This window comes from Dendrobates tinctorius, unplaced genomic scaffold, assembly GCF_039654945.1.
Source record: "Dendrobates tinctorius isolate UK_male_01 unplaced genomic scaffold, ASM3965494v1 ptg000231l, whole genome shotgun sequence".
Lineage (NCBI taxonomy): Eukaryota > Metazoa > Chordata > Amphibia > Anura > Dendrobatidae > Dendrobates > Dendrobates tinctorius.
Genome location: NW_027361898.1, coordinates 16,285,859 through 16,310,103, shown reverse-complemented (window position 1 = coordinate 16,310,103; position 24,245 = coordinate 16,285,859). Strand labels below are relative to the sequence as shown.

General features: G+C 43.9%; 1 long non-coding RNA gene across 1 annotated transcript in view; it reads left to right on the top strand.

Annotated features, from left to right (window-relative positions):
* LOC141059767 (uncharacterized) overlaps positions 1–12,145 on the top strand; it is a 51,977-nt gene extending 39,832 nt beyond the window's left edge. The window contains exon 3 of the long non-coding RNA XR_012222593.1: positions 11,465–12,145. This is a non-coding gene — a long non-coding RNA (uncharacterized lncRNA). The remainder of the gene's footprint in view (positions 1–11,464) is intronic.
* The last annotated feature ends 12,100 nt before the right edge of the window (positions 12,146–24,245 follow it).

Below are 24,245 nucleotides of genomic sequence, written 5' to 3'. Positions count from 1 at the left end.
GGCAAACATCAGTAAGTTAAACAAATGACTTTCGGAATGCTGAGGAATTTACAGAAATATGGCAATGAGAAACAAGCAACTTGTAAATGGTTTTCTGTGTAAAATGATCTACTCTGGTTTCTGAGGAGCAATAAGATCACTTACGCCTCTTGTTTATATCAAATATAGAGCTTGAGTTTGTCTTCAAAAAGTAATTATCGCAAATCTGTACAATTCAGGGCGTCCTATTACATTCCTCCCCCCCTGAAAAAAGTTGTATCATCACTGTCCTCGAGTGTAGGATTATTAGATGAAATCCATCTTACTGCCAAAATGTCTAGTTTTGTAGTTTGGAATAGAGCCAAAAAATAAACAAAATGGGATTATCGTCTACGATTGATGCTCCAGCAATGCTAAGATATTGTACTTAATGTCCAAGGGGATATAAATATGATAAAACGTTTTGGCGAGAATGTGAAGTACTGGAAGAATAATGAGCAAGAGTTAAAACTCCCTCACTAGTAAGATTCACTAACAGTGACAATGTCTGTACTACAAACTTGCTAGGAGTGGAAGGTAATTTATACTGCACTTTATACTCACATATACCTCTTTCTTTTATGTTGACATCTGTATCCATTATCTATTGTGTCCTATTCTTTCTCCAAAGTAAATAAGAGACTTCAATGAGAAGGGAGGATTTTGCTATTTTTATGCTATATATTCCCAATAATTCCCACCTTATTTATTTATTAATTGCCCAGTGCACATTTTAATGAAGATATCACTATCACTGTGCATCTATCTCAAGTAAAGGCAGCCAGAACGGCAGCGAGCCAGAGTGATAGGGCAAGCTTGATGGAGCTTCAGATGTTACAGCTTCCAGATGTTACAGCATAGTGGATGGTATTTCATGAAATCCCATCTCCACTATGCTTGCAGGGACGCTTCCGGCTTCCCTGCGTAGACTCATATGCAGCGCATCTTTCCAGACCACAGCATGTCTATTTATGTTGCAGAGACGCTCCATCTCAGCATCATAAATTACCCATAGACTATCATTAGATGCAGTATAACCGCATTATCTTTATAGTCACTTGCTTATTAAGTGCGGGAACACAGCTTACTACGCATGTGTACTAATTTAAATAATGTCTTATCTTGTGACACAGCCAGAAGTTCGTGTACGCTGCAGTTCTCGCGATGAGCTGACCACGAGAACTGCCGTGCACGTGACTGCTGGTGAACGGGGTTATCTCTGGTGACTAGCCAAGTTCTCACTGTCAGCTGACCGTGAGAACTGCAGTGCATGTGACCGCCAGTGACCGAGTTATCTCCGGTCATCAACGTTCATCATCTTCCAGCTCTGCTGTGTCTGGATGTCAGGCTGAGTGGTGGCATAATGCCACCGTTCAGCCAATGGCATCCAGATGCAGCCGAGCTGGACTCGTCGTGGGACAGTACTTAAATCTTCTCGATATTGTTGCTTTTTTATTTTATTTCTCTTCCAGGACACAAGGGCTTTGGTGGAATAGGCGATGCAGTAAGTATAGTTTAATTAAGATCTATTAAAGGAGTCTGTGTCCTTATTTCAATTAAAGGACTTTATTCTGGCTGTGTCTTTATTTACCATGTAACAATAGGATTAGTAATGGATGGGTGTCTTATAGACACTTCTCCATTACTAAGCCATGGGCATGATGTCACCGGACAATACAAAGGTGACATCAACCCCCAAAATATGAATCCCACTTGCCACTGCTACAGGGCAAGTGGGAAGATCTGGGGTAAAGTTCCACAATTGGTGCATCTTTGGATGTGCCAATTGTGGGGTGACTTCGGGCTGCTATTTTTAGTCTGGTGAGGGCCAAAATCCATGGGCTTCGCCATCCTGAGAATGCCAGGCTGCAGCTGTCTGCTTTTTCCTTGGCTAGTTAACAAAAATAGGGGGATACCACACTATTTTTTTGGAGGGGATCCCACTATTTTTGCTAACCATCCAAGGTAAGCAGACTGCTGCGGCCTGGTATTATCAGGTTGGCCCAGGTTATGGATATTGGATCCTTACTAGCCTGAAATACCAGTCCTCCACTTTCTTTGTCATGTACAGTTGTGGCCAAATATATTGACATCCCTGCAATTCTGTCAGATAATACTCAGTTTCTTCCTGAAAATGATTGCAAACACAAATTCTTTGGTATTATTATCTTCATTTAATTTGTCTTAAATGAAAAAACACAAAAGAGAATGAAGCAAAAAGCAAAACATTGATCATTTCACACATAACTCCCAAAATGGGCCAGACAAAAGTATTGGCAACCTCAGCCTAATACTTGGTTGCACAACCTTTAGCCAAAATAACTGCGACCAACCGCTTCCGGTAACCATCAATGAGTTCCTTACAATGCTCTGCTGGAATTTTAGACCATTCTTCTTTGGCAAACTGTTCCATGTCCCTGATATTTGAAGGGTGCCTTCTCCAAACTGCCATTTTTAGATCTCTCCACAGGTGTTCTATGGGATTCAGGTCTGGACTCATTGCTGGCCACCTTAGAAGTCTCCAGTGCTTTCTCTCAAACCATTTTCTAGTGCTTTTTGAAGTGTGCTTCGGGTCACTGTCTTGCTGGAAGACCCATGACCTCTGAGGGAAACCCAGCTTTCTCACACTGGGCCCTACATTATGTTGCAAAATTTGTTGGTAGTCTTCAGACTTCATAATGCCATGCACACGGTCAAGCAGTCCAGTGCCAGAGGCATCAAAGCAACCCCAAAACATCAGGGAACCTCCGCCATGTTTGACTGTAGGGACCGTGTTCTTTTCTTTGAATGCCTCTTTTTTTCTCCTGTAAACTCTCTGTTGATGCCTTTGCCCAAAAAGCTCTACTTTTGTCTCATCTGACCAGAGAACCTTCTTCCAAAACGTTTTAGGCTTTTTCATGTAAGTTTTGGCAAACTCCAGCCTGGCTTTTTTGTCTCGGGGTAAGAAGTGGGGTCTTCCTGGGTCTCCTACCATACAGTCCCTTTTCATTCAGACGGCGACGGATAGTACGGGTTGACACTGTTGTACCCTCGGACTGCAGGGCAGCTTGAACTTGTTTGGATGTTAGTCGAGGTTCTTTATCCAACATCCGCACAATCTTGCATTGAAATCTCTTGTCAATTTTTCTTTTCCGGCCACATCTAGGGAGGTTAGCCACAGTGCCATGGGCTTTAAACTTCTTGATGACACTGCGCACGGTAGACACAGGAACATTCAGGTCTTTGGAGATGGACTTGTAGCCTTGAGATTGCTCATGCTTCCTCACAATTTGGTTTCTCAAGTCCTCAGACAGTTCTTTGGTCTTCTTTCTTTTCTCCATGCTCAATGTGGTACATACAAGGACACAGGACAGAGGTTGAGTCAACTTTAATCCATGTCAACTGGCTGCAAGTGTGATTTAGTTATTGCCAACACCTGTTAGGTGCCACAGGTAAGTTACAAGTGCTGTTAATTACACAAATTAGAGAAGCATCACATGATTTTTCGAACAGTGCCAATACTTTTGTCCACCCTCTTTTTTATGTTTGGTATGGAATTATATCCAATTTGGCTTTAGGACAATTCTTTTTGTGTTTTTTCATTTAAGACAAATTAAATGAAGATAATAATAACAAAGAATTTGTGTTTGCAATCATTTTCAGGAAGAAACTGAGTATTATCTGACAGAATTGCAGGGGTGTCAATACTTTTGGACACAACTGTACGTCTGGCTGTTTCACAAGATTTACCATTATGTAAATTAGTACACATGTGTAGTAAGCTGCGTTCCTGCGCTTAATACACATGTGACTTGGAAGATAATGCGGTTTTACCACATCTAATGATAGTCTATGGGTAATTTACGCAGCGGAGACTGAGCGTCTCCGCTATATAAATTGACATGTTGTGGTCTGGAAAGACACGCTACATGTCCGTCTCTGCGGGTGAGCCGCGGGCATTGGTGCATGCATAGTAGGCATGGGATTTCTTGAAATCCCATTCACTATGCTATAATAGCTGCACGCTGCAGGTTGAATGCTGCGAATGTACGCAGCGTCCAACCCGCAACATTTACTGACCGTGGGAACATACCCAATATATCTGCAGTCAAGAAATCATTTTTTTCCTTCCCAGAAGCCAACTTTCAATTAGCTTTATTTCAAGTGACAAAAAAACGTATGCAATGAAAAAACGCATCAAACACACATGTAAAAAAATGCATGAAAAAAACAGGTGACTTGCCAGTGACCTCAGATGCAGATTTGGTGCAGATTTCACTCACGTCAAATCCTGAGCCAATACTTAGCCATTCCTGACCGCGTGAACATACCCTTAGGGTTTGTTCCCACAGTCAGTAAACGCTGTGGATTGGACGCTGCGTACATCCGCAGCGTCCAACCCACAGCGAAGAGTTTTGTTACAGCATAGTGGATGGGTTTTCAAGAAATTCCATCTCCACTATGCCTGCAGAGACGCCTCTGGATTCCCTGCATAGACACACATGTGGCACATCTTTGCCGACTGCTGCATGTCTGTTTACCTTGTGGAGACGCTCAGTCTCTGCAAGATAAAGTCACCCACACAATGTAATGGGACGCGGTGATTCCGCACGGTTCAATGAACACATGCGGAAACACCTGTGTTGAAAAGCCAGCAGCACTCAGGACGGAGCAGACATGTGCTGCGTCCAAAGCGCTGCTTGTTACTGACCATGGGAACATACCCTTAGATGTTGTCCATGTCCGCTGCAGGCAGGGGTGCTTGGAGTGGTGTATAAAATTATTATTATACAGGGTGGGCCATTTATAAGGTTAGACCTGGGTGGGCCATTTATATGTATTCACCTAAATTAAATGGGAATGGTTGGCGAATGGTGATATCAACTTCCTTTTAATGGCACATTAGGATATGGGAGGGGGAAAACTTTTCAAGATGGGTGGTGACCATGGCGGCCATTTTGAAGTCGGGCCACCCAGGTGTATCCATATAAGTGGCCCACCCTGTAGATAAGAAAAGCATTGAAGAATATGCCCTAGAGGAGTGTTCCCCAACTCCGGTCCTCAAGAGCTACCAACACGTCATGTTTTCAGGATTTCCTTAGTATTTCACAGGTGATTGAATTCTTGCCTGTCCAGGTGATGCAATTATCACTTGTGCAATACTAAGGAAATCCTGAAAACATGACCTGTTGGTGGCTCTTGAGGACCGGAGTTGGGGAACACTGCCCTGGAGATTTCTTCTTTTGCAAAATTGATTCTATTCAGTTGTTTGCAAGTTACTTTGGACTCACAGATTTGGGGTTCTTGCTTTGTCACGCGAGTAAAGAAATGGAATTCATGCCATGATGGATCCGTGACATGATGGAAACCAATGACTCCCGAAAGACCCTTATAATGGTGTCTGTCATTTTACTGAAAAAATAATAGTGTCACATAGATTCAAGCCAGTATTGTGGAACATGCAATAGAAGCTGCAAACAATGCAGATGTGAATAGAGCCTTATGAGTAGTCACCCACCTTTCTACGTACCATGAAGAAAGGCAAAGAGATGTACATTACGGCTAGATTTTTTATATATCATGTAGTTTGTATTATGAAATATGTTGAAAGATTTCCTCCAAATATATGGCACAGATTTAAAGCTTCTGCTGCAATCAAGCAGGAATAGGTTGACTACCTGGCTAACATGATAAAGCTCCTTGAAGATATGATATAAATGGCATATTACAACCTCTGACTGCTTATTTTTGGCGCACAGGGTGCTCAGTGGGGAGCAGTGTAATTAAAAGTATACTGAATGGAATATTGAACAATGAACATATGATCACTGGTGTCTTCTGCGTGAAGTTGCTGCTTAGACTTGGCAGACGCAGATCACCTCTGTCTTTAATTATCAAAATGTAGCAAATCCTCAGCACTCTGTGTGAGCTGGAGCACATAATAGATCCAAAGACCTTGATGTATCATAGTACTCCAGGCAAAAATGCCAAGCTTTGTACTAACAAAGACCATAAAGAGTATACTTGATTGTGTAGAAAGAAAGCGTGTGACCTATGTGGCTCCACGTTACTGCGCACGTTCAGTGATAATTGGCCAAATGCGCGGTATTTGTAGGCAGGACAGCTTCCTGTATAAACGTGATATGCCGCAGACAAAATGCAAAATGTAGGGGGACTGAACAATTGTATTAATGGTTGTTGATCCTTTGGATGTGTAAAAGGATCTTTAGTCAAATTATCAAAGATCACCTTTGTTATACTGCCTATCGGTGCTCGTTATGGACAGAAATCTGTCAGTGGAGGACCTTCACACTTTCAGATCTGGGCGATATATACTGTTGTATTGAAGAAACCCTTGAATTTCAGTATCTCAACTTATAGGTCTCTCAATTATTATATCCTGGATCTTGTATGATTTGGCATCAGATCTGTGGACCCTAATGCAACAGCCCAGAATCCTGGATGATTAGATTGTGACCTGAAAAAGGAGCATAAGGATGCATGACATCTGCATGGAAACCATCGGGCACATCAACTACGTACCCTGGTTTATTAATAAAGTGCATTGTTATAGGTGAAGGGAGGGAGAGCTTTGTATTGCTATAGGAGAGCTTAGTGAAGGTCACTGGTGATTATTAGCACTATTATTGATGATCTATTGCAGTCTCTCCTGTCCTTTCTTCACCCACCATGATCTTCTCCGAGAGAAGTCAACTGAAGATTAGTAATAGAGCAGAAAAAATTGTGGATTAGACAAGAAGGACAATAAATGAAATTAATGTAATATATTCCTACTTTTTCTAGAGAGAATATGGAGTGCTGTGAGACTCTTACATTCTCTGTCTTGCCATGATTTCCATTGATGCTCACTAGCTGTCTTCAAGAAGCACTGAGTAAGGAATTGACTCCTATTTATGCTATATATACTGTATATGTAACTCTAGACCTTACTTCAGTCATAGGAATTAGAATACATGTAATAGTATTGCAGAACAAGAAATAGAGGATGTTTGGTAATATCATGTGAGGGAATGAGGTGGAGACAATATCAAGAGCCCATAGAGTCCAATGATCCTGCATCGTCTAGGCACCAGCCATACATCCCTTGGGTGAGTGATAAGAGGATGTGACAGATAAAGCTCTCTGATATGTAATATATAGCATAGAAGGTATTACTACAGGAGCAAGAGTGGAAGATAGTGAAGATGAACGCAAGACGCAAGGAAAGGAGCTCATGGCCTTGTAGAAGAGGAAGATGGTGATATTACTGAAGTGTCCTTACATCATTTATTTATTAGTAGCAGTTGATGATGAAATTTTGAGGCAATAATGTGATGATGCTGGAAAAGTGGTTAATCCCTAAGGACAGATGTGATGGAGGAAGCAGCTGGTGAAACTCATGTATGTTATGGGGAATGGTTCTGGGGAATTATGAAATGCATATGAGATAATATTTTTGGAGAGGTAACCTTCAGGGACTTTCGATAGTGTTGGAGAAGGTGTCATGGTTGGGGAATGGGAAAAGTATTCAATATTCTTGGTGGTATACTGGTGCCTTCTGAGTGCGCCTCAACTTGTTGCTGACATAATAAAAGTAGCAAAATGGCCTAATTCTTCTGTTATTCGGGATGTCTGATCTTCTGTGTTGGGCATCACAACCAAGACATCAACCAAATTCCTAGAAAAAGAAGACATAGAAATCGTTTTTAACAAGTAATTAAATGAAGAAAAGACAAGTTTTGCCATATGCCTGTTTGTTCCCTTTAGTAAATGATTCAGGCCCGATCCCAAATCCTCATAGTCTTTGCACTTTATTTCTGGAATAAAAATGCTTCTCTGGACGGCCGTTAAAATCGAGCCAAGACCAAAGCACAGTGCATGGACTGGCCAGCAGCTCTCCCTACCCAACCGTGACAGCTGCATAAAAATACATGAAGATGTCACACTCAAGTCGGGAGAGCCACAGCCAGTCCTTGCACTGCGTTCTGATCTCAGTCCAATTTACATGGCCATCTGAATGCACCCTAATAGAGAAATTTGTGTTTGTGTCTTATTATTTAATTTATGCCTTTATTTAACTTTACTTGTCTAACTTTGTTGCTGCAAGAAAATTGTATTTTTGCACAGACTAAAATGAAAATATTAAGAATTATGTAACTTTTTGCACTAAAAAAGAACAAAAACACTAAAAAAGGCAACAATAAACTGAAAGCATCCTTATCCCACTAAATGAAAATGCATCAATCATATTTTTATATTATTTCTGTAAAGTGAATGTACATTTATTCTGCTATTAAGTGCGCTACAGTGAATTTGACAAAAAGTTTTATTAAGGAAGGGAGAGGGATAGGTGTTAGAAGTTGTTTTACTATATAATCTAAAATATGATCATTACTAGTTTAACTGGTTTGTTCCCTAACAAGGGACCAGCTCATATTTCTTTGAGGTTTGTATATTGAATCTTTGACCTAGTAAAAATATCTAAAAAAAATTAATAAGAACTTCTTTGATTTTTCACAAAATTCATCAAACTAGGTGCAATATTTTGAAGAATTTGGAGCAAAGACAGCAACGATTACAAGGCAAAAAAGAAAAGGCGCAAATAATTAAGGCCTTAAGCTAGGTTCACATTATGTTTAACCAGCCCGTTCAGTGAATGACGGCACATCGCGAACGCGTGCCACTTTACGGTATGCGTCGCGATGCGCCCGACAATGAGGCTGAATGGCAGCATTAACGGACTGCATTACACCGCGTTATACCTCGGTGTAAAGCAATCCATCTAACGGACTGCCTAAATGTAATGTGAACCCAGCCTTAGGGTCTCATTTAGTACTATTTGTAATGAACTGTAGCACTCTGTATTGAACTGTAATCCCACATATTTACCAGCAGGGGGAGCCTGAATTAGTAAAACTCATATAACTGGATGACTATTGGCGACAGTGTGTCTATTGGGCACATTCAGCTGACATTTACAATTGGGGACATAATTTTCCCTTCTCTAATTCCATCCAATGAAAGGCAAAAAAGAATGGATTTTCCTTGCCATACGTGACTCACCTCTCCGTAGGTGCCTTATACAGGAGCTGTGAAAAACTAATATCCAGGACATTATATACTCATTGTAACAAAAATGAAGCAGTTACAAAATGTTTGCTTTTGTGTTTCATTTGCCTGGTAACAGCTAGTCTGTTGGGTGACAGGTGTCGGACCTCACTGGTCTAAAATTATTGGCCTCTCCTAAGGATAGGTAATCAGTATCCTACAAGTGGAAAAACCTTTGAAATTGTCTTAAAAATGCATAATTTGGGGCAGGCCTATCACATCAGATCGCTGAGCTAACTCTTCTCCATTTTCCCCATCTATATGTTTCCTCAGAACCTGGTCCAGTCTTTCACCATTATTTCCACAGTCCATGCACTCGATAGCTGGTCATATACAGATACTGGCTGATGACCGAGTCCTGTAGCTTTACAAGTATAACCTTATTTATTATAAAGATGGCTGGACCGGACAATATAATACAAGCATGCTCTATCTTTTCTGTCACCCCTATTTCCTTATATATTGTTGAATATGTGATCCTGGTTAAAGCCTGAAAAATTATTGAAACACCCACAGGAGCATGGATGACATCCTGTTCTATATCTGCAAGCATTAATATGAGAAGACTTTTTACAAGATTTTGGAGTGTGCCTGCAGGATTTTTGCCCATTGATTCAGACATGCACTTGGAAAAGAAGGCCGGGCTAATGATCTCTGTTACAGCTCAACACAAAGGTGTTGAATTTGGTTGAGTTCAGGGCTCTGTATGGACCAGTGAAGGTCTTCTCCATCAAATTAGTTCAACCATACCTTTACTGACCTTGACCTGTTCACAGGCACCCTCCCCAAACTGTTCCCACAAAGTTGGAAGCAAAAATGCCAACAATGTCTTGTATGCTGAAGCAAAGCCCAGACTATTAATCTGTGCTTTCGGCATTTGCCTGGTGGGCCACGGCGTGGCACTGCTTGGGGGACCACCAGTCGTTTTAATGGCTGCCAGCCCCTTTAATTATCTGGGTGCTTGGTGGTGCAGCATATTGCCTGGACATGAGGCATATGTGGCTGGAGCCAGAAATGCACTGATTCTGTCATACGTCTGAGCATTCTTTGTGGGCAGAGAGCGCGGGATCTGCTCTCCCATCCCAGTAACCTTGCAGCCACTGCCCGATCAGAGCAGTGGTAAACAGGCAGAGGTGATTATTTTTTTTTTAATCAACCAGTACTTTGTGGGGCCATCATACTATATGGGAGACTATAGTATATGGGGGACTATATTTGGGGACTAATTGTTGGGCCATCGTATTATGTGCAGCACTATATCTGTGGTCATCATATTTTGTGCAGGACTATTTGAAGGGCCATCAAATTATGTACAAGACTTTATGTGGGGCAATCATACGATGTGCAGGACTATATGTGGGGCCATCATACCAAAAAACTTTTCTAAAATATAAAATGAGCATAATGTACCAATAGATCACAAAAGTATAATGAGACATATATAGAAAACAATACAAATACCAGATCCAATATAGGTGTGTTACCTTATAGTACTACCTAAGAAAAATAAGATCGGGAAAGGGTGTGAGTGTAAGGAACAAACAGTTTGTGGGATGCAGGGAGTAACCAAAGACAGAGAAGGGGTTAACAAGGATTTATTGAACAACCAATAACAAGTAGTACTCCACGCAAGGAGGAAAAGGCAGTCAGAGAAATGAATATACCAGAAAACAGGAAAACTTATAGGTTGCAGTTCTCGCAAGGGGAAGGCTGGAAAATCTCCTGACGGTGTCTCAAATGATGAACAAAGTCTCTGGCTCTGCTACAGGGAAACAAGTAACACTGTCACCTGACAATGCTGATGGATTCAGTCCTGCTTGACTTGGGTGCGCCGGAATGTGGAAACAATCCTTTATGTGGATTCCTCAGAAATGGCGCTGGGCACGGGTTGTGAGCACGTGTACAAGCCGTTTGTCCTGTATCTCAGGTAAAACAGGGGTATCCAACAGTGCGGGAACAGACGGTAACTTAATAGCGTCACGAGCAGTCTCAAGGTCAGCACACGGAGGTCTGGAGCAAGTGGAGTTTTCAGTGTAAACAGCGGAGAGGGAGTCAACCGTCTCTTGTCGCCTTGTCGCCAAGTCTGAACCGTTCCCACGCTCAGGTCTCCGTATGTAGCCCACGGCCCCTGCTGTCTGACAGAAAGGTCTCTCCCTTTCAGATGAAATCTCTCTCGCCAACAGTGGTGGCAGCCCCTATAGTTCCAGCCTTAAAGGGCACCGCACACCACTGACTCTGTCTCGACTCATCTTCTTACATGAGCACCATTCATTTCGCCGGCTACTGTTGATTTGTCAGGGGGATTACTTAGTGCCTTTTTTCCACCATTTTCTCTTCCTTCTCTACTCTTATTTTTAAGGATGCTGTGTTAGGATGTGCTGCAGAAGGCCAGAGAAGAGGGAAGTCTGAAGAGACGAGCTGTGGATATGAAAAGTCATCACAGTGTCTGGACTAAATGAAGAAGTAAAAGGGCCGACCTGACATTGCAATTGACTGCTGTGCTAAGTTGGGTGCTGTATTCATGTACTGATGGAGATTCTGGTGCTGGCTGTGTATCTGTATTGGTGGTATCATGCTGTGTTCATGTACCTATGATGGTTCTGGTGCTGTATTCATGTATCAGTGATAGTTCTGGGGCTGTATTCATGTACTTCTGCTGCTTTATGTGATGTATTCATTATACTGATATTGGTTCTGATCATGCAAAGATGTAAATATCAATAACTTGTCAGATAACATGGCTACATTAATAAAGCAGTGTCCATCTGACAAGTTAAAGATTACTACATCTGTATTTATATTAGGAACTTTAAAAACTTTGTATTTGGTGGGGGGCAGAAAGACAGGAGTCCATCCTCGGCATGCTGTGCAATGTGTTCAGATTCTGTAATCTTATGAAAAGACATCTACAAGAAGTTTGTATATTCTCCCCGTGTTTGTGTGGTTTTCCCCAAGGTATACCAATTTACATCCACTGATGACAATGTCTCTAAAGCGCCGTGGAATATGATGGCGCTATATATGTGGGTAAAATAAATAATAATAAATAATGATACTCAAAGAGGTATAACTGTGTGCTATTTGCGCTATTACATAGGACTGCAGGAAAACATGTGCCACATAGCGCTGGAGTAAAATGTGCCTTTCATATTGATTACCATTTTCTTTTTTTTATGGGTGTGGCCTGAAAAAGAGGCATGGTTTCCTTCTCGAAAACAGTGAACCCATTTTAAAAAATTTGAATTCCACCCTTGGATAAAATAGATGAATGAGATATAATATAGAAGCACTGCTATAAATGTGACATTTTTCACTGTGGGATGTTTCTAAACCAGGTATCTACTTCCAGTGTTAAATGTGGTTTTTTTTCCAGTTTCTATGCTGTATACTTATGTTTTTCTGTTCATGTACGTTCCAACACACCTTCACATGCGTACATAGTGTGTGCATTGGGTACACTTATTTAAATTTGATTTCTTATTTCTGGCCCTTTAGTTGTTCCTGGCCATGGGGAGGACAGGGCCAGTCAATGGGCAGGATGTGGCGTGGGGGTTATATACCGTAATACCCAGGCGTGTTCTAGAGGGTACTGCTCCTCTTGCGAAGACTGCCAAGCTGGAGTAGGGAGGCCAGGGAAAACTTTCACACTGGAAAAGGTATGAAAATGTGCTGTTCTGCAAGAAGAAGAAAGTGGTCTCTCTAGTGCCACTGATTTTAGCTAGCCTTGCCACATACATATTTATCCAAACAAGAAACTTTTACAAAAGGAAATGACACCGACAACTTTCAGAGTTCGTGCTCCTCATTAGCGCAAAGCAAGGAACTAGTTAGCAGAGTAAATTCATGTGCGTAGTCAGTCGCATTGGTAAGGGTGGTAATGTTTAAAGTTAGGAAAAGCAGAATGTAATTATCTTGAAATGTTTTGAAGAATAATTTAAAGATTTAGATTTGTTGTCAGTAAAACTTGGTCAGAATTCATAACAGACATTCTTGTATTCTTGGGGTGTCTCAATCTTGTTCCAGCACATGAACAGAGCCTACTCTCCATATCTCATAGGTAGTAATGCATCATTCAGCAAATCTTTAGTTGCAAGATAATTCCCCTCAATTAGGCACCCAGAGCGGACATGGTGTCACACACCTGACCTTTAACCAGTGCAGCCAGAATAATCCGCTAGTGTTTTATTTTAATAAAAGCTGCACGCTGCGTCCTGCCCTCTGCCGAATTCTGCAGTTTAATTCCAGAGTTTAATCACTTCCAGCTGCCGGCAGATGCAATGTGAAATCAGATTGGGGCCAGGACTGCACCGAATCCCACTGCCTGTCAGTGATTGGAATAAAAACTGGCGACTTAACCCCTGAAGCGCTGGCCTGCCGAGTGCCAATAATTGCGTTATTCCTCGCGGTGCTTGGATCACGGCGCAGGGAGGATATATGGACATTAGGCCGAGCTGCGGTTCACAATGAACAAAGCTATGAGCACATGTGTGTTTATTCCAGCTGCCAAATGTGTTAACTCTTTCATGCCGGAGCCACAGATTGACAGATGTTATGGTAATCCTAAAAGCTGAATAGAAAGAATGGCTATTACGCCCATTTACTCAGCGCAATTATCGTTCAAATGTGAACAATAGCGAGCGGTCGGAAGGATAATTGCCCCCCGTGTAAATGAACAAAATGATCACAGATGACAAATGAAACATTTCTTTAATCATTGCAAAAATTGACCATGCATACATAAAACTTTAAATGGTTCCCAGTACATGCATTTCAAGCTACTTTATGTCTACTTTCTGTAAGCTGGAGTGCTAACAAAGAATACTGCTGCTACACCTTTGGGTAAATGAAAAATTGAAATTTTGTCTAAATGTCGTTATCAAATGCTTGACATTGGAGATCTGAAGCCCACCACATCCATTCTCCTGTGTCCCCATCATATAGTCATTGAAAGGACCCTCGCCAACTTCTATATCAATTTCTACATATATACGGACATGTATAATGACAGCAGGGTATAAATATGTGTGAAAATTGATGTGTACAGTGATATAGAGACACACAACTTGCTTGATTTTTTTTTCTCCCATTAATCTGAAGGGAGTGAGCCATGTGCACAACCACCTTGTCATTGTCTACTTAAAGAGAACCTGTCACCAGGTTTGGCTGATATGAGATACGGCCACCACCTCTCATGCCTGATATACAGCATTCTATAAAGAAATGGCCGGAATGAGCCTCCCAACCCCCTGGAAGAGGCGTGGGCGGAGGCCATCATGACGGGGGATTGGAAGTTAGTGAGGGAAGGGGAAGGGTTAAAGGGGAGGGGGAGCTAAGGGGTATTTAAGACAGGGTTTGGGGGTGCCCGCCCTCTGTTCCTGTTTTCCCAGCTCCAGAACAGTCCCACAACTTACACAGAGTGGCGGCCTGCCAGGCGGCAGGGCCGGGTCGCGTCGCGTCCCACAGCGGTGGGGGGGAACTAGTTGGAGTGGGGGGCGCTGCTGCGGTGCCCCTGCAGCGGCGCTTGCTTCTGACCCCCCCGAGGATGTGCCACAGCCCTTTGGCTGCAGCGGGACCGGAGGGCAGCCCGGCGGAGTCGGGGCCGGCTGCCAGAAGATTGGAGCGGAGGACACTGTCGGGCTCCCAGTTGCCGTGGGGGGCCCTGAGCGACCGGGTGCCTCGCGATGGCTTGGCTGAAATGACTCTCGGCGGGGGGGCAAGAACCTTCATATGTGGGGGTGCCGCGGCCCAGTTCCGTTGCGGGGTTCAGGCCTCCTACCCCGGCTCAGGCTGCAGGGGTGTTCGGGCTGCAACAACGAGGCGGTGAGTTCGCCGCCGGGAGGCGCGAGGTCCATGAGGCGTCAGGGGATCCAGGATTTCTGGCTGGAGGGCACACAGCCCCCTCGCAGCCCGGTGAGTATGCGTCTATGTCCCCTGTTTGTCACCCGCTTTTCTCTTAGTTAGTGGTGGTAGGGGGCCCCTTAGCAGAGTCCAGGGGTGGTGGGGTTGAGGCTGGGTTGAGCAGTTCAGGGTCGGCCGGGGGAGTATGTGATATGTTGGCGGATGTGCGTAGCTTGCTTTTACGTTTGGAGCAGGGTTTTGTGGGGTCGTCACCGGTAGCAGCGTGGGTTGGGCCACAGGGTGGCGGGTTGGCGAGTCAGGGCGCGGCTGCATCGGGCCCTTGTGTTGGCGCGCCGGTGTCAGTGTCGGTGCAAACCGAGAGGGAAAAGGAGTGTCATGTGCATCTGGATGATCGGGCGCATGGCGAGGTGTATGTGTGTTTTGAAGGTTCGTTGGGGGCCCATCTGAAAAAGGAGGTGAAAGAGCGGATTTGAAAGGATGAAATGTGGAAATATTTTCGCTATTGCCTCTTGAGAAGTTTAATTTGGATAAAAGTAAGAAAGAGGATAGCAAAAAGGAAGAGGAGGAAAAGCGGAGGTGGCGCTTGATTCCTCAGACATTTGTAAATTGGCAGCAGGCGTTTGCCATTTTGGCGAGTGTTATCGGGGAACAGGCCCCTGATAATTGCTCCATGTTATTTTGTTATTTGGATGCTATCGGGGAGGCTTATAGAGTATATGGCGGTCAGGCGTGGCTGCGGTATGATGAGCAGTTTAGTCAGAGGAAAGCTGTGCGTCCGGCTATCCGCTGGACCAAAAAGACATTGGTTTGTGGATGCGTGTGATAGCGCAAAATAAGTCTGGGAGTTCCTTTCTTGGGGGGGCTGGAAGCACCAGCCAGAATAGCGGCACTTCCGGCTCTACGAGTGGCGGGGGTCAAGGGCAGTCGGGAACGCACAAGGCGGGGTGTGCTGGCAGTTTAATGACGGCCAGTGTAAGTTTGGGGCCAACTGTAAATTTAAACACCTCTGTTCAAACTGCAATGGTACTTCACACGGGGCATCAAAGTGTTTCAAGAAAGGGAAGTCCAAATCGGGTGGGGGTAATTCGCAAGGGGGAGACTCCAGTGAAACTGGAAAGGATGGTCCCCTATCTAAATAGATACCCTGATAGGGTAAGAGCGGGGCTGTTGTATTCAGGTTTTCAGGAGGGTTTTCCCATTCCGGGTCCTCCGTTTGAAATCCTGTTTGTTTTAAAAAATTTGCGCTCTGCTTTGGAGCATCCGTCAGTTGTTTCGGAGAAGATCCAGAAAGAAGTTTTGTTGGGGCGCATGGCGGGCCCTTTCATGTCCCCTCCTTTTCCGAATTTGGTCGTTTCCCCGTTGGGGGTGGTTCCGAAGAAGGAGCCCAATAAGTTTCGGCTCATTCAGCATTTGTCTTACCCACGTGGGAGGTCGGTTAACGACGGTATTGATCCGGAGATTTGTTCAGTGGTATACTCTTCATTTGACGAAGCAGCAAGTTGGGTCCGAAAATGTGGTCGCGGGGCCCTTATGGCTAAGACTGATGTTGAATCCGCTTTTCGTTTGCTTCCGGTCCACCCAGAAAGCGTGAGGTTGTTGGGCTGTTTTTGGGAAGGCAGGTTTTTTGTAGATAGGTGTTTACTAGAGTTGAGCGATACCGTCCGATACTTCAAAGTATCGTATCGGATGGTATCGGCCGATCTTTAAAAAAAGTATCGGTATCGCCGATTCCGATACCGGAAGTCCCATTCAAGTCTATGGGACTTCCGGTATCGGAATAAGAAAAACCCTTTCCTGCCCTTGTACAGCCTCTCTGGGGTCTGTACGGGCCTTTCGGGGGGCTGTGCCGGCCTGCCAGGGGGTCTGTGCAGGCTCCGGTGGTCTGTGCCGGCCTGCCGGGGGGCTGTGCCGGCCTGCCGGTGGTCTGTGCCGGCCTGCCGGGGGGCTGTGCTGGCCTACCAGGGGGCTGTGCCGGCCTACCGGGGGGCTGTGCAGGCTCCGGGGGGCTGTGCCGGCCTGCCGGTGGGCGGTTTCCCGGCCTGCCGGTGGTCTGTGCATGCTCCGGGGGGCTGTGCCGGCCTGCCGGGGGGCTGTGCCGGCCTGCCGGTGGTCTGTGCAGGCTTCGGGGGTCTGTGCAGGCATCGTCCGATGGGACTACAAGTCCCATCGGGCGATGCCTGCTACCATGACAGTGATTGACACATTAGCCAATGATGGGACAGTAATAGTCCTATCAACCGGCTAATGTGTTGAATGTAAAAAAAAAAAAAAAAAAAATTACATGCTACATACATACAACATGCATACTACATACATGCTACATTCATACTACATACTACATACATGCTACATACATGCTACATTCATACTACATAAATACTACATGCAACATACATACTACATATATACTACATACATACTACATATATACTACATGCATGCTACATACATACTGCATGCTACATACATACTACATGCTACATACATACTACATGCTACATACATACCACATATATACTACATACATACTACATGCATGCTACATGCATGCTACATGCTACATACATAACACATATATACTACATGCATGCTACATACATAGTACATGCTACATGCATGCTACATACATACTACATGCTACATACTACATATATACTACATACTACATATATACTACATGCATGCTACATACATACTACATGCTACATACATACTACATATATACTACATGCATGCTACATACATACTACATGCTACATACATACTACATATATACTACATGCATGCTACATACATACTACATGCTACATACATACTACGTATATACTACATGCATGCTACATACATACTACATGCTACATACATACCACATACATACTACATACATGCTACATGCTACATATATACTACATATATACTACATGCATGCTACATACATACTACATGCTACATACATACTAAATATATACTACATACATACTACATATATACTACATGCTACATACATACTACATATATACTACATGCATGCTACATACATACTACATGCTACATACATACCACATACATACTACATACATGCTACATGCTACATATATACTACATATATACTACATGCATGCTACATACATACTACATGCTACATACATACTACATATATACTACATACATACTACATACATACTACATGCATACTACATACATACTACATGCTACATACATACCACATACATACTACATACATACTACATGCTACATACATTCATACATATATACTACATGCATGCTACATACATACTACATATATACTACATGCATGCTACATACATACTGCATGCTACATGCATGCTACATACATACTACATACATACTACATGCTACATACATACCACATATATACTACATACATACAATACATTCATACAATACATACATAGACATACAGTACATATAACATAGAGTAACATACTTACCAATACTTGTCACATTGTTCCCCGAAGCCATTGTCTTTTCCGGAATAAATATTAACATAACAAACCACAAAAATACTCACCCACGATCCGAAGCAGTCCACGAGTGTGTCCCACGACGATCTTGGGTAGAGAACTGCAGCATCAGCTGATGCTGCCGTTCTCTACGGGCTGCAGGAATCCAATGACGGAAGGTAGGTATCCTTCCGCACTGTATTCCTCCGCCACTTAAAAAAAAAAAAAGTCCCTAGTCTCACTTTATGCCATTGCTGTGTGGGAAATTCCCACACAGCAATGGCATAAAGTGAGACTAGGGACTTTTTTTTTTTAAGTGGCGGAGGAATACAGTGCGGAAGGATACCTACCTTCCGTCATTGGATTCCTGCAGCCCGTAGAGAACGGCAGCATCATCTGATGCTGCAGTTCTCTACCCAAGATCGTCGTGGGACACACTCGTGGACTGCTTCGGATCGTGGGTGAGTATTTTTTGTGGTTTGTTATGTTAATATTTATTCCGGAAAAGACAATGGCTTCGGGGAACAATGTGACAAGTATTGGTAAGTATGTTACTCTATGTTATATGTACTGTATGTCTATGTATGTATTGTATGAATGTATTGTATGTATGTAGTATATATGTGGTATGTATGTAGCATGTAGTATGTATGTAGTATGTATGTAGCATGCATGTAGCATGCAGTATGTATGTAGCATGCATGTAGTATATATGTAGTATGTATGTAGCATGCATGTAGTATATATGTAGTATGTATGTAGCATGTATGTAGTATGTATGTGGTATGTATGTAGCATGTAGTATGTATGTAGCATGCATGTAGTATATATGTATGTATGTAGCATGTAGTATGTATGTAGTATGTATGTAGTATGTATGTGGTATGTATGTAGCATGTAGTATGTATGTAGCATGCATGTAGTATGTATGTAGTATGCATGTAGTATGCATGTAGTATGTATGTAGCATGTATGTGGTATGTATGTGGTATGTATGTAGCATGTAGTATGTATGTAGCATGCATGTAGTATATATGTAGTATGTATGTAGCATGTAGTATGTATGTAGTATGTATGTAGTATGTATGTGGTATGTATGTAGCATGTAGTATGTATGTAGCATGCATGTAGTATGTATGTAGTATGTAGTATATATGTAGTATGTATGTAGCATGTATGTGGTATGTATGTAGCATGTAGTATGTATGTAGCATGTAGTATGTATGTAGCATGCATGTAGTATATATGTAGTATGTAGTATGTATGTAGTATGTATGTGGTATGTATGTAGCATGTAGTATGTATGTAGCATGCATGTAGTATGTATGTAGCATGCATGTAGTATGTATGTAGTATGCATGTAGTATGCATGTAGTATGTATGTAGTATGTATGTAGTATGTATGTAGTATATATGTAGTATGTATGTAGCATGTATGTGGTATGTATGTAGCATGTAGTATGTATGTAGCATGCATGTAGTATATACAGTGGGGAAAAAAAGTATTTAGTCAGTCAGCAATAGTGCAAGTTCCACCACTTAAAAAGATGAGAGGCGTCTGTAATTTACATCATAGGTAGACCTCAACTATGGGAGACAAACTGAGAAAAAAAAATCCAGACAATCACATTGTCTGTTTTGTTTTCATTTTATTTGCATATTATGGTGGAAAATAAGTATTTGGTCAGAAACAAAATTTCATCTCAATACTTTGTGATATATCCTTTGTTGGCAATGACAGAGGTCAAACGTTTTCTGTAAGTCTTCACAAGGTTGCCACACACTGTTGTTGGTATGTTGGCCCATTCCTCCATGCAGATCTCTTCTAGAGCAGTGATGTTTTTGGCTTTTCGCTTGGCAACACGGACTTTCAACTCCCTCCAAAGGTTTTCTATAGAGTTGAGATCTGGAGACTGGCTAGGCCACTCCAGGACCTTGAAATGCTTCTTACGAAGCCACTCCTTCGTTGCCCTGGCGGTGTGCTTTGGATCATTGTCATGTTGAAAGACCCAGCCACGTTTCATCTTCAATGCCCTTGCTGATGGAAGGAGGTTTGCACCCAAAATCTCATGATACATGGCCCCATTCATTCTTTCATGTACCCGGATCAGTCGTCCTGGCCCCTTTGCAGAGAAACAGCCCCAAAGCATGATGTTTCCACCACCATGCTTTACAGTAGGTATGGTGTTTGATGGATGCAACTCAGTATTCTTTTTCCTCCAAACACGACAAGTTGTGTTTCTACCAAACAGTTCCAGTTTGGTTTCATTAGACCATAGGACATTCTCCCAAAACTCCTCTGGATCATCCAAATGCTCTCTAGCAAACTTCAGACGGGCCCGGACATGTACAGGCTTAAGCAGTGGGACACGTCTGGCACTGCAGGATGTGAGTCCATGGTGGCGTAGTGTGTTACTTATGGTAGGCCTTGTTACATTGGTCCCAGCTCTCTGCAGTTCATTCACTAGGTCCCCCCGCGTGGTTCTGGGATTTTTGCTCACCGTTCTTGTGATCATTCTGACCCCACGGGGTGGGATTTTGCGTGGAGCACCAGATCGAGGGAGATTATCAGTGGTCTTGTATGTCTTCCATTTTCTAATTATTGCTCCCACAGTTGATTTCTTCACTCCAAGCTGATTGGCTATTGCAGATTCAGTCTTCCCAGCCTGGTGCAGGGCTACAATTTTGTTTCTGGTGTCCTTTGACAGCTCTTTGGTCTTCACCATAGTGGAGTTTGGAGTCAGACTGTTTGAGGGTGTGCACAGGTGTCTTTTTATACTGATAACAAGTTTAAACAGGTGCCATTACTACAGGTAATAAGTGGAGGAAAGAGGAGACTCTTAAAGAAGAAGTTACAGGTCTGTGAGAGCCAGAAATCTTGATTGCTTGTTTCTGACCAAATACTTATTTTCCACCATAATATGCAAATAAAATGAAAACAAAACAGACAATGTGATTTTCTGGATTTTTTTTTCTCAGTTTGTCTCCCATAGTTGAGGTCTACCTATGATGTAAATTACAGACGCCTCTCATCTTTTTAAGTGGTGGAACTTGCACTATTGCTGACTGACTAAATACTTTTTTTCCCCACTGTATGTAGTATGTAGTATGTATGTAGTATGTATGTGGTATGTATGTAGCATGTAGTATGTATGTAGCATGCATGTAGTATGTATGTAGCATGCATGTAGTATGTATGTAGCATGCATGTATGTATGTAGCATGCATGTAGCATGCATGTAGTATGTATGTAGTATGTATGTAGTATGTATGTAGCATGCAGCATGTATGTAGCATGTATGTAGCATGTATGTAGTATGTATGTAGTATATATGTAGTATGTATGTAGCATGTAGTATGTATGTAGCATGTAGTATGTATGTAGTATTTTTTTTTTTTAACATTTAACACATTAGCCGGATGATGGGACTACTACTGTCCCATCATTGGCTAATGTGTCAATCACTGTCATGGTAGCAGGCATCGCCAGATGGGACTTGTAGTCCCATCGGACGATGCTTGCACAGACCCCCGGACATCAGCACAGCCCCCCGGCAGGCCGGCACAGCCCCCCGGCAGGCCGGTACAGACCCCCACAGGGTGCACAGACCACCGGCAGGCCGGCACAGCCCCCCGGCAGGCCGGTACAGACCCCCACAGGGTGCACAGACCACCGGCAGGCCGGCACAGCCCCCCGGCAGGCCGGTACAGACCCCCACAGGGTGCACAGACCACCGGCAGGCCGGCACAGCCCCCCGGCAGGCCGGTACAGACCCCGGGCAGTCCACACAGCCCCCCGGCAGGCCGGCACAGCCCCCCGGCAGGCCGGCAGAGACCCCCGGAAGGCCCGAAATGACGGCGCATCATGATGCGCACACACCGCGCATCATGATGACGTCAGGCTGTCAATCAACTGAACTTCCGATTCCGATGCCGAATTCCGATATTGAAAAAATATCGGAAGTCGGTATCGGAATTCCGATACAGCAAGTATCGGCCGATACCCGATACTTGCGGTATCGGAATGCTCAACACTAGTGTTTACCTATGGGTTGTTTATTGTCTTGTGCGTATTTCGAGCCTTTTAGTTCTTTTCTTGAGTGGGTCGTGTGCGACGTCTCTGGTTGTGATTCGGTAGTTCATTATTTGGACGATTTCTTGTGCATTGGCCCGGCGGATTCTTCACGTTGTCTCAGGATTTTGAAAGCGATTGAGTGGGTGGCGGATCGGTTCGGGGTTCCGCTTGCGCCCGGAAAAACTGAGGACCCCAGTACGTGTTTGCGTTTTCTGGGGATCGTCATCGATACTGTTGAATGGGAATTTCGGTTGCCGGAGGACAAGCTAGAAGATTTGAGGTCTGAGGTGGTTCGTGCACGTCGGTTGCGTAAAATATCGTTGCGGGACCTTCAGTCGCTGTTGGGAAAGCTTAACTTCGCTTGTCGGGTGATGCCGATGGGTCGAGTTTTTTCACGCAGGCTGGCTAGCGCTACTTCGGGGGTTTGGGCTCCTCATCATTTTGTGAGATTGTCGGCGGAGCTCAAGGCCGATTTGGTGGTCTGGGAGTCCTTTTTGGAGGAGTACAACGGTCGTTCGTTGGTAATGGCTGATGTGGTTTGTAACGATGCTTTGGATTTGTTTACGGATGCGGCAGGTGGATTCGGGTTTGGTGCCTATTTTGGAGGGCAATGGTGCGCTGCTCAATGGCCCGCTGCTTGGGTTTCGGCGGGGTTGGTGCGTAACATCACGTTGTTGGAGATTTTTCCGATTCTGGTGGCTGTACATTTGCGGGGTCAGGATTTTCGGAATCGGCGCGTTCGTTTCAATTGCGACAACATGGGGGTTGTGAGTGCGATTAATGGTCTTACTGCATCGTCCCCTCCAGTGGTCAGAGTTTTGCAGAAGTTGGTGCTATCATGTTTGTCTTTGAATGCGCATGTGACGGCGACGCATGTGCCTGGAGTGAAGAACGAGATAGCTGACTCTCTTTCTCGCTTGCAGTGGGATCGTTTTCTTCCTTGGCCCCGGAGGCAGAGTTCGAGGGTCTGATTTGTCCGGACGAATTGTGGAGGGTGGCTTACGAGCCGCGGAGTCACTGATCGTATCGTCTTTGGCACCAAAAACCTGGGAGGCCTACCGGAATGTGTGGTGTATGTGGGAAGAAGTCCGTACGGCTGGCCCCACCAGTGGGGTCAGGCTTGAGCAAGAGGGTCTGTTGTTGTCATGGTTGGGGCAGGGCGCAAACGAAGGTTGGTCTTGTGCAAACGTGACACGTTTGTTGGCTGGATTGTCTTTCGGTTTTCGGTTGTGCGGGTACAGGGATTTGACGAAAACGTTTTTGGTTAGACAGGCGGTGAAAGGTTTTCACCGTTTTCGGGGGGGGTGATTTAAGGCGGCCCGTGTCGTTTAATATGCTTGAGCAATTGGGACTGGTTCTGGGATTGGTATGCGCAGATGGTTATGAGGTTGCGTTGTTTCGTCTGGCCTTTTCCTTTGCATTTTTTGGGGCACTGCAGATTGGGGAACTCGTGTCTCACAATAAAGAGTCTGTGGGTGGGTTGTTAGCCAGGGATGTGGCTTTGAATTCTCAGGGTGTCGAGTTTTGGCTACGTAGGTCAAAAACGGACCAGTCTGGAAAAGGCAGTCGAGCTGTGTTGGGTGTTGTGTCTGGTTCCGGAATGTGCCCGGTTCAGTGTTTGCGTAGATTTTGGGACCTTCGTCCCAGTCTGGGCGGATCTTTGTTGTGTCACGCAGACGGTGGAAGTCTGTCTCGGTATCAGTTTGGCGCAGTGTTTAAGA